The 10694-nt window shown below is 34.4% G+C and overlaps 1 long non-coding RNA gene across 1 annotated transcript; it reads left to right on the top strand.

Annotated features, from left to right (window-relative positions):
• Nucleotides 1-11: 11 nt before the first annotated feature.
• Nucleotides 12-1025, top strand: LOC122530677. Its single transcript, XR_006307068.1, has 3 exons — nucleotides 12-122; nucleotides 556-765; nucleotides 830-1025. It is a non-coding gene; the product is annotated as an uncharacterized LOC122530677 (long non-coding RNA).
• The last annotated feature ends 9669 nt before the right edge of the window (nucleotides 1026-10694 follow it).

The raw sequence follows: 10694 nt of genomic DNA, 5'->3' as shown, positions 1-10694 counted from the left end.
ACTATTGCTATGTAGCCAATAGTAGGAATAGGAAAGAACTAAAAAAACAACCATTTTTATTGAAGGACAGCCATTTTACTTTCGGACATTATTTTTACCGGGAAAAACGAAATGATTGTAAGGTAATTTGTGATTTACATGATGTTTTTTATTTAACAAAATTGCACGTGTAAAATTATATCAGTACTCGTAGCGTGTACTAACGTAGGATTTTGCGTATATTTTTTTTACATCCATGATATTTATTTTTATGCATCCGATTCTAAACCGATATCAATCTAAAGTTTATTTAATATAAAAATTTAAAAAAACATCAAATATGTATTTCAAAGATATAAATATAGTTGACGTAATCTATTGCACAATATATCGTGATTAATGGAATTGACGTCTTTGATATCAAATATCAAGTAATAGACCGATGTAAGATCCAAAATTATATGTGTGTGTGTGTGTGTTACAGAAGTATTGGATTTTAAAATATAAATTATCTTGGATTTTAAAATATAAATTATCTGTAAGCGTTTAAAATTGTTTATTATATATTGTGCTCAGCGTGTTACTGAAGAACCACTTTACTATTTTCATGTCGCATGTGACATTATCGACTCAGCGTTAAGAAAGACTACAGCGCCAGTAAAACGATAAAAAACATAATTACACATCGATATTCGATATTCGATATATCATCGATATAATTTATCGATTTAACGTGCATTTTAAGCGGTGAGAACAGCAAAAAGAAGTGTGTCCAAAAATCATCAGGTAAAGATTAAAATTAGGTTTAAAACTCGTTTTTTATATTATCAAATATCTTTATCATTTACAGGAAGGAAAGAATATAGAAATCATGAAAATTGGTGAGTGAAAAGCATTAAGCACAGTATGGTCATCGACGAAGGACATGACGGAGTTCATAGCTTTCCTACAATATGAAGGGTTAGGTAAGTAATGGAATAAAACTATATATGTCTGTTTTTATACGTTAACCTGAATAAACGATTGATTCAAATGATCATTTTCAACACGAGCTGTTATACTTTCAACGTCTTTTAACGTGATCTGTAGTATAATTTTAATTTTAGTAACACAAAAAATCTATTAAATATAATGTGTCTTATTTGCAACTTTATGGGAGATATAAATTTGACAGTAAAATCTAAAAATTATTTTTTGTATTGATAAAAACTGTCAACTGTTCTCCACTATTGTTACTGTCAAAAGATTAAACTAACTTTGAGCAGAACCATGTCACTTGTTGTTAGATTTTTATCACATACACATTGGCTCATACACTGAATTTAAATAAAATTTCTAAACATCTTAAATATTCAAACATATTCATATTTTTAGTACTTTATTTACAACACTTAAATCACCACAGCAATTGTAAATATTTTATGATATATTTTTAAATTATAAAATTATGAATTACATAGCAAATAATATGAACTAATTGAATTCGATCGTAATTTTATATCTTTGTACACATGTTAAATTCATCAAATTCATCAATAAATATCAGTAAAATGCGATAGTAAAACTTAATTTTCTCAAAGTATATATAGATAAAGAAAGAATAAAAATGTAAGAAAATCGGCACAATGCCCTTTTCAAGCATACATCTTTTACTCTCGGGGCAAATAAAAGTTATATTTATAAAATTTTTAAATTTAGCTACTTGTGTGAATTTCAGTGAATTCATTTTCGAATTATTTTCTCGTCAATGTGAACAAAAAGCGAAAGGAGCTAGCGGTATTTGATAGAAATATCTTTGATAGGGAGAAAACCGTATTGCGGCTACGGTTAATTTCGTCCACAGTCCACTTTCAGATTGTGGCTAAAATTTAAATCAATTCCAGTTTATACCTTGGGATATCCTCGTCGATCGTGGGCGAATTGATTCGTTACCACACGTGGTTTACTCTCTCGATAATATTCATTGTACTCAGTCGAATATTCATTGTTCAGTGTAAGTGAAACGTGACGTACAGATAACCGAATGATACATATATACACATGTATACACTTGGATAGTGAGAAGATCTAAGTATAACATTTTCATAAGCCTGGATTATCATTCGTAAAATACGTATAACTGATGTAAGCAAAATATTTTTCTCACTAAATTCTCTGAAATTTCGTACGATGAGAAAGTTATTCTCATTTTACCTTACTTTGAACCATACAATCAAATAAAATAATCAGAAGTCATTTGCTAATTATTTTCCATATGGTAGAATACATTTACCGCGATTTGTTATTATTAATTTGTATTCGTGATTTACGAATAAACATCGAAATAATTAGTTAATCCAGCAGCTAATGTTTTATTCATTTTGTTGTTCAGCCTGTCAAATTAATGCTGTTACGTAATATAATGGTTTTGTACAGAGATCTGTATTGTTGTTGAATAATAGATTCATTCTTCTTTCAATAATGCATTATCAAAATTTTAGAAAGAATTATATTTTTAATGTAATTTTCGAGTAAATTAACAAGAGCTCATTCAAAGGTTCATACAATACAGCAACATACGTATAAATAATTTTGTATAAAGGGCAAACTGTTTCAAAAAGATGGACATTGCAATGCATTTTAATTTTTTAAATTATGATACATGAAGATACAACACACTGTGTAGTTATTAATAGTAGGTGTAAAGAAAGGTAGAAATAAAAACTGGGATTTTATATGAATTTAGAATTATTATAATTACTCTAAATATAATTTGGGAATGTAAAATTTTTTGTGAAATCATTAGGTGAAATGTAGAAAAAAAACATTTTATAGCTGTTTTGTCGTTATTGAACGAATGTTTAGTATATGTCATTAAATGTGTACAATACATATGTATCTAATGTTAGTTGTAAATAAAGTTAGAATTTCTCTGCTGTGAAATATCCCCATTAAGTGCATAGATTGAAATATGTCATATCGTACTACAGTGGAAACCAAAAGTAATTAGCAAAAGCGTTTATAACATATAATATGTGCACCTATATTGTATAAAAATGCATAAAGTATGTTTACGTTTAAATAGTTCACGATTGATAGTACTCCCTTTTATTACAAAATAATCGTTTATTTAATCATTCATGATTTCCAATTTGAACGTAGAAATCTACCGAAATTTGTTTTATCGAATAATCCTAACGATGTTATTATATTCTCATAACTGCTTCTCTTTCATTTAATCGATGGCCTACGTTATGCCGATTATGTTACACCGATTAACAATAGAAAGCTTGAATTAGTGAAATCCGAATTAATGCTAATTAGTGCTTTTAAAAGATACTTGAAATCAACACACGAGGAGGGCAAATTACGTTGTGCAAAAATTCGAAAAATTATTTCGTTGATCTTCAAGAGTTTCCCTAACGATTGGCAACGTGCATGATTTTAATTTAGATTGAGTTTTCATTGCATAGATTAGCGCGTAGAGACATGCATAGATTACGCGTGCACATTATGCAGATACCGAGCACACGTACAAAGGAAATCTTATCAAAGTTATATCTAAATGTCATCTACGTGCATACATCTATTATTCGCTTGATCTTCTAAAGCCAAAATTGGCATTGTACAAATTTATTTTTGTAAAAGTCTAGAATTGAGAAAATCAATGTGTTTCATTCGATTTCAACTCAATTCTCTTTACCCACAAAGCTCCTGAATCTTAAATGAAACAAGTTTTAAATAAAAGTATCCTGGTAAAAGTTTTATATCAAAAATATTGATTTTCTGGCCTGCGGTGTCCTATATTGATTTGGACATTGACTTTCTTTTTTTTTTTAATATATTTTACAGGTTGTTCTATAATGTACCATTTCATTTATTAAAAAGTCACAATGAATATACAAAATGCAAAAGAAACAATAATGGACTCGTTTTTTAATGCCATATGCAGCAAGACTTTATAAATAACATTTGCGTTTGCTATTGATTTACAACAGTGAGCATAGTGCATTAAGTGTATTGAATAATAAATCGACTTGCCGAATAAATCCAATAACACATCGATATTACACTATACGTGCCTACTTTTCGTATATATTTCACGAAATATTAACGATTCTACAGCCAGTGTTATAACGCAATTTCACTTGTCTGGTTTTGCCCTGTGTCGAGAGGAAAATAGAGAAACATTGCTATTTTCCTCGCGCGCCGTGTTTTTATTATAACTTTTTAATAAAGCTTTTAAGAAGCTTTACTTCTTTTACCAGAAGCTTTTTCTACCATGGGATACTGCGTAGAATATTGTTGAATATAAAAATAAAATACATCAAAAAGAAATCAAAATCCTGACAAAGATACGTGTCGTGATGACTTATTTTTATCATTATTTTCGAAGTTTCATGCATTGCTTTGTTTCTCTCCGTGTTTTGTTGAAAGTTCGACGCGAGCTTCTCCAACAATCTAACGCAATTTCAATTTTCGTGCAAAATGAAAAAAAAAAAGCAAAAAAATCACATTTGACAGAATGCTTCAGCGTTCTTCATTATATCGTGCAATTGAGATAACGATTATCTCTAGGGCTCTCTTGCCACGATTGAACCAATGTTATTAACGAAATTTCACAAGTGTTGGCAAAAATTAGAATGGAATTTCACAAGCAAACTCCACGGATTAACAACTATTTGATCATTTGAGCTGTTTGATGTGAAATCATGATATAAAACAGAAGAAAAATTTGTCGATTCAGAAATATTTAGTTAGCTGCGAAAGAGAGGAATCAGGGGGAAGGGGTGGGGGAGATTTAGTGATTAGAAAAACGGCAAGGTGAGAGGTTAAAGACATCGAAACGCGTTATGGTCTATACAGATGGCAAATGTCTTTACCGTCGCGTCGGTTCGCATGAGCGGAATCTTTGATGCTCAGCTGACACGTAATTTCCTCGCCTTCTACCTTCATTCTCGCCGCGCGAACCCGGGAAACGGAGTAAGTTTCGACGAAGGGATCCGATCCCGAGCATCACGACGTTCAAACTTATTCCTTTCACCGTGAAATCGAACGATTCCTCTTGGATTTCATCTCAACGGCGACGACTCGGAAAGGAAACGACTGTCGTCGTGACTCGAACGTGATCTCAACAGTCTAAACAGTCCACCGGTAACAACTGTATGAAAAAATTGCAGGTTATTAGCCCGGAGCAAAGATGATCTCGGCCGATTGAAAAAGACGATTCACGAGCTTCTTCCTTAAAGAGCACTTTGAAAATCCTTTCAATATCCGTGGGAGTCTGAAATTAGATCGCGCGGAAAGTAATCTCGTGGATACGAATTTTATTATCGGCGTGCACCTCGTCGACAAATTTCGTCAAAAAAAAAAAAAGAAAAAAAAAAGAAAAAAGAAAAAGAAAATTAAAACACTCGATCAATTGTCTCTGACAAATCGTAACGATTTTTCTGTGCCGCGCGAGGTGCAACGACTTTTGTCGATAATAAAATCGCGCCTGTGTTATAAGCAATGTGAAACAGTGCATCAAACGGAATACATCCCGTAACACGAAACGCGATATGGGGAGAGTCTGTTAATCGATGTCGGATTAATAGATTCGTGTTTCTCAAATGGGCATACATGGCCATGGTATTACCTTGCTCGTAAAGGAGAACAGTATCCGCGGGGATAATCGATTGGTACCTAGATCTTGATCAAAACTGACATTTGCAATGGGAGAAGTCCGAAGGACTAGGAATTCTGTAAACTCCAAATGGACCCTGTGGAACTGCCGTAGCCATAAACAACGTGTATGAACTTACCTGCAATTGATAGATAGCTTCGAAAGAAAGAAAGTGTTCCAGTATTGATTGTGAGCACATTTCAACCTGTGTCTTATGACTATCTACGAGGAAATAAATCTTTCCTCGAGGAAATTTGATCAACGATCGGTCATAATGGATGATTAATGGATTTATTCTTGAAGCATTTAATGTTTCACCGAATTAAACATAGTGCATTGGAATAAATCCAAGGATATAATTTCGTTATACATAATTATATAATTTCATAGAGCATGGTGCTGTGAAAATAGAACCTCAAGTGAGGAATCGGTTTGTTTTTGGTGCTTGTGTTCTATATTTCAGTTTTGTAATTCAATTTTTAAATAACTGAATCTTACATTATTTTCAACCGTAATGTAATGCGGTCACAAAAATTCCTTTTAATCTAATTTCAATTGAAAGCCGACTAATTAGCCGAAATAAAAATTATTCATCGCGCTAGTCAACGACGTGATAATAATTGTTTGCCGGTTACGCAATTCAGAAAGTGGAGAAGTATCAAAACAGCGTAACGCGATCGCGTAAACGTATAGTACGAGACACGCTCTAATGAAATGATTACTATACAGAAGCGTTTACGTACAGTTACACGTAACGCCAGTTCTGTTTACGGCAAGTGTTATGCAAATAAGTAAATAGCATACGTCCAGGTGTATTCACATGAGGCTTACGTTAGTTCAGAAATCCTATAAGGGATGTATCGATACCTGTCACGCAGAAAGCAAATTGGTTGGATTATACAAACATAAGTGTTCATGAAATCAGGTTTCACATCATTTACTCTCGAAATGCCGAGGCACAGAATAAAATTAACTTTGATAATCGGTTTGAATATTTTTGTAGAAAGGTGAAAACAAAGATAAAACGCGATCGTTTAATTGTAGGGAACAATTTGTCGGTAATTGTGATACGTGCAAGTCGATTTGAGCATGACTGTAATAACAACGAATTATATGTTTAATTTGTAATATCCTGTTGGTAATTTTCATAATGAACAATTCAAATTTATGAACAATTGATGGCTGCATAAGTAGATAATAACTATCGTTGTTAGTCATTAAGCTTGTAATTAATTTACATATTTTACTAACATTTATTTGCCGTTACGATAAATCAATCGGAATGCCCGCGTAATTACATAAGCGATAATTAACTTAACGAAAGGGTAGCCGATTTTATTAGGCGATGAATAAACAAATAAATATTGAAATTTTAGGAATGAAACTTGGTGGAAATGCGACGCGTTGGTGGACGTGCGGTAATAATTGGAGATGGAGATTAAACCTTCGTCGATCCTTTTCATAAAGATTCGTTAAAAGGATCTAGAGACGTAAACGGAAATCTGAGACGCGTTTTCATTCTCCCTGTTTCCTTCTCCCTAGATGATTCACGTTGTTCTTCGGCGTCATTTTTCTCTCAACGTTCTCTCTCGCCGTCTCGTTAGTATTTCAAATTTGCCTGATTAGAGGAAGAAAATGGACGTTGAACGTAGTTTCAAGTTAATTGGAACATCCTGGCGAAAAGAGGTTTTTTGCAGTGACTGCAAATTTCACACTCGAGCATCAACGGTAATTAAACTGCGTAGCAGTTTGTATGTAGCTGTATGGGAGCCGTGTCTCCGTCAAAATTTTCCCCTTTCCCTCATAGATCTTTTAAACTGCCATGACGTTTCTAGTAAGACCGGCTCGGTTCGGTTCGGTTCGGTTCCCGAGAGAGATCATTCCTCTTTCTTCTCCCGGAAGATGCGACAATTAGTTTTTGCAAGACAAACCCCATTTTGCTCCCGCGTTGGGTTTTTAAAGGGGAGACGAGTAGACAGTGAAACGAGGGACATATTGAGTTACGTTAAAAGCCGTTTAGAAGGTAAAAACGGTGAAATATATTTATCGGATTTGCGTGCGAGAATGAAGTAATAGTTGTTTGCTTCGCACATTCATTTATTCCCTTATGGACAGGTACCTTTTAAGAGAGACTTGAAAAATTCGGATAAACTAGTTTTCACTTTATTTTCGCCTGCTATATTTTTATTTTTACTTTACCTACTTTATTTTTATTTTTTTTTTCTTTTTCTTCTTTTTTTCTTTTTCTTCTGTTCTCATTTTTAAATTCCCCTTTGTCGAAATGCGTTTTAAAGACATTTTGACAATGGAGATGATTAAATCAGTGTATCATTATATACGTTAGTGACAATCGGCGTATTAATAGATTAACAGTCGGCGCATTGCATAGAATTTCATAGAGTGAATTACTAAAAGTCAGTCGAGAGAAATTACAGCGAGTAGCTTTTGATGTTTGTCTGGATTACATAGTTGTGATATTTCTGGCGGACTGTGGTTAAAAAAGTTTCAAGGTACGATTTGTTGGGATCAATGTCTTCAATGCTACGTTAATTAACCATTCCGGCTCAATTAACGAAAAGAGTGCAGGTAATCGAGAATCGTTTCTACCTCACTTCGTAATAACACGCTATTACACGAGCCGAGGGGAACGTCTCTGGGAAACTTCCCTCGACTCCTCGTCAAGGAGCTGCAACCGCAAACCCCGGTATATCCTTTTTTTTTTTTGCTCTCAATTAAATTTATTGGACTCCGAACTTTCCGATCGATTATTATGTTAAACGTAATTACCTCACCTCGGTCCCCCGTAGTGTTATCGACTACATTATACCCGGGAGAAAGTGGGAATTCGGCTCTCGCGATGGCTATTTAAAATTTGCCTATTATTTGCTCTCAAGCTTTCTCATTTCCAGCGCTCATTACATAGCTAGAAATTTCGTAATTTCAGTTTTAACAAAATTCCACGAATAACCGCGAAACTATGTCAATTTAGCACTGCGTTGATTAACGCCCGCGAGAAAGAAAACGTGTCGGCGCGGGCTGAAAATTTGCGAAAATTTCGCGTCGATGCGATTCTCTTTCCGATTGAAGGCCCCACCGTGAATCTAATATCTGATTTTCTTTGCACAGTTCCGATTCGGAGCTGTAGAAACTAATAATGGGATCACCTGTTTCGTATCGCATTCGCAAATAGAATCCGTCCAGAGCTTCGTCGTTGATAGACGAAGTTTATATTAGAAAAGTTTTTATGTTTTCTATAGGCCCATCCTTTTTGTCTGTATGTAGGTGTGTGTGTGCGTGTGTATGCGCGCGTGTGTGTGTGTCTGTCCTCTCGCGAGCTCTGCAATAAAAGTGTTTCATTTCCTCCCAAAGATGGTGCACGGTTTGCTGCGTTCCCCTCGCAACGAACGATTTGATTTTCAATATCACGATATCGCGAATTAATTCAAATTCCATTTCACGTTTAACAAGTCTTGACATTGAAATCGCGCAAAAATAGAACCAACAGTTGCAATGAAATCGAATAGATAAATTACTTCGACCAAGCACGAATGAATATGCATGTGTAACGCGACTCGGTAGATTTGCCAAAGATAGAGGCGTGCAATTAAAATTGTAATTTTATTCAACAGCTTCATTTTATTATACCGATACAGAAATTCAATATCGCATCGCACAAAGGTGTAATGCAAATATATTAAATACAATTAGCATCCTCGACGTTTGTTTCATAAATATGTATTCATTATTATATTGGAACAGCGAATCGTTAAAATTTCGTAGAAGAACGTGATGCAAATAATTTAATTAATTAATTACAATTGTTAATGAAAAGCAAAGCGAACGACACAAACATTGTTGGCGCGTTTGAAAGGGAATTTTTTTCGTATATTTCCGCGTCGCGGTAGCTATTTGCGATTTTGTCAATTCACGTCTGTCTGTGAATTGGTGGCGTGTTTTTGAAATATATATACACACACACATATAAATATTTCTGGTCGTGTTAAACTGAAACTTCCGAATGAAAATCTAAGAGGTTAAATGTTTCAAAATTTCTCTTAAACGTTCCTCCCCATAATTCCTATGCGCTGTATTCTCCCTGATTTCGCTTCTCCGTGGGAACATGCATTTACTACGTCTAAATTGTCTCCGCAATTTAACTCGCGAGCTCAAAGGAGATAGATACATACTGGTCAGCAAAGTCGAAGTTTTGGTCATTACTTAAGTAAAGGACGCCGGTAATTTGCGATTGTTTGGTCGTGCCCGGTCGATCGTGTTGCGAATTACATTTTGTACACGCGTGCATCATGCGGTTGCACACACATGTGCGATTGTTGCTAAAGCATCCATGACGTACAACAGTCAGGTCAAAGTTCTTCCCAAACTCTCGTTAGGCAAGAAGAGAGAGAGAGAGAGAGAGAGAGAGAGAAACCGAGGGATTAACAAGACAAGGGACAAACATGGAGTGTAAAGGATAGCGAGACATGAACAGATCGCGAAGGATGAAAAGGGCGAGAGGGGAGGCGGAAGACCAAAGAAAGTGAGAATTTGAAGTAAAAACGCAGAGAGGAGGCGTGCAAAGAAACGTTCCCAAAATGGTTGTAAGTTTAACCTGATCTTCTTGGTCTAGGCTAAAGAATTATTCTTCGCCGCGGGAAGATCTGATTTCGAGGGACAATTAAAGGAGCAAGCACTTCTAATTTACTAAAAATTTATTTCGTCACATATAAAAAGTAATCATTTACATGGCATCGATACGCAACGTTTCGGAAAATCATTCGTACGTTTGAGCAATGTTCTAATCGTGTGACAATTAAATTCGATTTCCCCAAGAGTAAATCAATTCGTTTCCATGTACTTGTTTTCGTCATCGTGATTGAAAAACTAGGCGACATCGTATCTCTACGCCCATGTCGGGCTGCTCCGAAACAAATTGTCAAAATTATCCTTGATCCTTTTCTTTAGAAAAAATAATCTTTCGAGATATTTGGCAAGATAATTTTAAACCATTCTTACGGCTATTTTATTTTGTTCTTTTTTCTTTTTCTTTTTTTTTTTTTTTTTTTTTTTTTTT

The sequence above is a fragment of the Frieseomelitta varia genome, unplaced genomic scaffold, assembly GCF_011392965.1.
Source record: "Frieseomelitta varia isolate USP_RPSP 00005682 unplaced genomic scaffold, Fvar_1.2 scaffold_351, whole genome shotgun sequence".
NCBI lineage: Eukaryota > Metazoa > Arthropoda > Insecta > Hymenoptera > Apidae > Frieseomelitta > Frieseomelitta varia.
The sequence above is the reverse complement of the archived record's forward strand: the minus strand, read 5'-3'. Positions and strand labels throughout refer to the sequence as shown.